Below are 3,282 nucleotides of genomic sequence, written 5' to 3'. Positions count from 1 at the left end.
CTTCAATCTTCAGTACTCAATCTTCAATCCTCCATCCTGAATCCTCAATCCTCAATCCTCAATCTTCAATCCTCAATACTCAATCTTCAATCCTCAATCCTCAATCCTCTATCCTCAATCCTCAATCCTCAATCCTCAATCGTCAATCCTCAATCCTCAATACTCAATCTCCAATCCTCAATCCTCTGTCCTCAATCCTCAATGCTCAATCTTCAATCCTCAATACCCAATCCTTAATCTTAAATCCTCAATCCTCAATTCGCAATCCTCAATCCTCAATCCTCAGGCCTCAAGTATCAATACTCAACCCTCAGTCCTCGTCCTCAATCCACGACCTTCAATCCTCAATCCTCAATCGTCATTCATCAATATTCAAACTTCAATCCTCAATCCTCAATCCTCAATCCTCAATCCTCACTCCTCAATGTTCAATCATCAATACCCGATCCTCAGTCTTCAATCCTCAATCCTCAATACTCAATCTTCAATCCTCAATCCTCAATCCTCTATCCTCAATCCTCAATCCTCAATACCCAATCCTCAGAATTCAACACTCAATCCTCAATCCTCAATTCTCAATCCTCAATCCTCAGTCCTCGGTCCTCAAACCTCAATCGTCAACCCTCAGCCCTCATCCTCAATCCTCAATCCTCAATCCTCATTTGTCAATCTTCAATCCTCAATACTCAATCTTCAATCCTCAATGCTCAGTCCTCAAATTTCAATTCTGAATCCTCAATCCAGAATCCTCAAGCTTCAGCCCTCAGTCCTCAACAATCAGTTGTCAATCCTCAATCCTCAATAGAATATCATCAATTCACAGTTTTCAATACTCAATACTCAATCTGCAATCTTCAAATCTCTATCCACAAACATCAATTCTCATCATTCAACCCTCAACACTCAGTCCCCAATCCTCAATTTTCAATCCTCAATCCTCTATCCTCAATCCACAATCCTCAACCTTCAATCCTCAATACTCAATTTTCAATCCTCAATCCTCAATACTCAATCCTCAATTCTCAATCCTCGATCGTCAATCTTCAATCCTCAATCCTCAATCCTCAATCCTCAATCCTCATTCTTCAATCCTCAATACCCAATCCTCAATCTTCAATCCTCAATCCTCAATCCTCAATCCTCAATCCTCATTCTTCAATCCTCAATACCCAATCCTCAATCTTCAATCCTTAATCCTCAATCCTCAATTCTCAACCCTCAATCCTCAGTCCACAGTCATCAAACCTCAATCCTCAAAAATCAGCCCTCATTATCAATCCTCAATCCTCAATCCTCAATCCTTAATCTTCAATCCTCAATACTCAATATTCAATCCTCAATCCTCAGTCCTCAAATCTCAATTCTGAATCCTCAATCCTGCATCCTCAATCCTCAGACCTCAGTCCTCAACAATCAGTTGTCAATCCTCAATCCCCAATAGAATATCCTCAATCCACAGTTTTCAATACTCAATACTCAATCTGCAATCTTCAAATCTCTATCCAGAAACATCAATTCTCATCACTCAACCCTGAACGCTCAGTCCTCAATGTTCAATCCTCAATACTCAATTCTCAATCTTCAATCGTCAATACTGAATCTTCAATCCTCAATCCTCAATCCTCAATCCTCAATCCTCAATCCTCAGTCCTCAGTAATCAATCCTCAACCTTCAATACTCAATCGTCAATCCTCAGTCCTCAATCCTCAATCCTCAATCCTCAATCCTCAATTCTCAATCTTCAATCCTCAATACTCAATCTTCAATCCTCAATGCTCAGTCCTCAAATTTCAATTCTGAATCCTCAATCCGGAACCCTCAATCTTCAGCACTCAGTCCTCAACAATCAGTTGTCAATCCTCAATCCTCAATAGAATATACTCAATTCACAGTTTTCAATACTCAATACTCAATCTGCAATGTTCAAATCTCTATCCAGAAACATCAATTCTCATCATTCAACCCTGAACGCTCAGTCCTCAATGTTCAATCCTCAATCCTCAATTCTTAATCTTCAATCGTCAATACTGAATCTTCAATCCTCAATCCTCAATCCTCAATCCTCAATCCTCAATCCTCAATCCTCAATCCTCAGTAATCAATCCTCAACCGTCAATACTCAATCGTCAATCCTCAGTCCTCAATCCTCAATCCTCAATCCTCGTTCCTCAAACATCAATCCTCAACACTCAGTACTCACCCTCAATTCTCAATTCTCAATCCTCAATCCTCAATCCTCAATCTTCAGTCCTCAATAAACAATCTCCAATCCCAGATCCTCAATCCCCGATCCTCAATCCTTAATCCTCAATATTCAATCCTCAGACATCAAACATCAATACTCAACCCTCAGACCTCGTCCTCAATCCACAACACTCAATCCTCAATCCTCAATCATCAATCATTAACATTCAATCTTCAATCCTCAATACTCAATCCTCAATCCTCAACACGCAATCCTCAATGTTCAATCCTCAATACCCAATCCTCAGTCTTCAATCCTCAATCCTCAATCCTCAATCCTCAATCCTCAGACCTCAAACCTCAATCCTGAATCCTCAATCCTGAATCCTCAATCTTCAGCCCTGAGTCCTCAACAATCAGTTGCCAATCCTGAATCCTCAATACAATATCCTCAATTCACAGTTTTCAATACTCAATACTCAATCTGCAATCTTCAGATCTCTATCCACAAACATCAATTCTCATCACTCAACCCTCAATACTCAGTCCCCAATCCTCAATCATCAACCCTAAATCCTCAACCCTCAATCCTCAATCTTAATCTTCAATCCTCAATCCTCAATCCTCAATCGTCAATCCTCAATCCTCAATCTTCAATCCTCAGTACTCAATCCTCAATCCTCAATCCTCAATCCTCAATCCTCAATCCTCAATCTTTATTCATCAATATTCAACCTTCAAACCTCAATCCTCAATCCTCAACAGCCAATCCTCAATCTTCAATCCTCAATCCTCAATCCTCAATTCTCAGTCCTCAATCCTCAATCCTCAGTCCTCTCTCCTCAAACCTCAATCCTGAATCCTCAATCCAGAATCCACAAGCTTCAGCCCTCAGTCCTCAACAATCAGTTGTCAATCCTCAATCCTCAATAGAATATCATCAATTCACAGTATTCAATACTCAATACTCAATCTGCAATCTTCAAATCTCTATCCACAAACATCAATTCTCATCATTCAACCCTCAACATTCAGTCCCCAATCCTCAATTTTCAATCCTCAATCCTCAATCCTCAATCCACAATCCTCAATTCTCA

The sequence above is a fragment of the Calliopsis andreniformis genome, unplaced genomic scaffold, assembly GCF_051401765.1.
Source record: "Calliopsis andreniformis isolate RMS-2024a unplaced genomic scaffold, iyCalAndr_principal scaffold0139, whole genome shotgun sequence".
NCBI classification, from domain to species: Eukaryota; Metazoa; Arthropoda; class Insecta; order Hymenoptera; family Andrenidae; genus Calliopsis; species Calliopsis andreniformis.
This window is presented reverse-complemented; position numbering follows the sequence as displayed.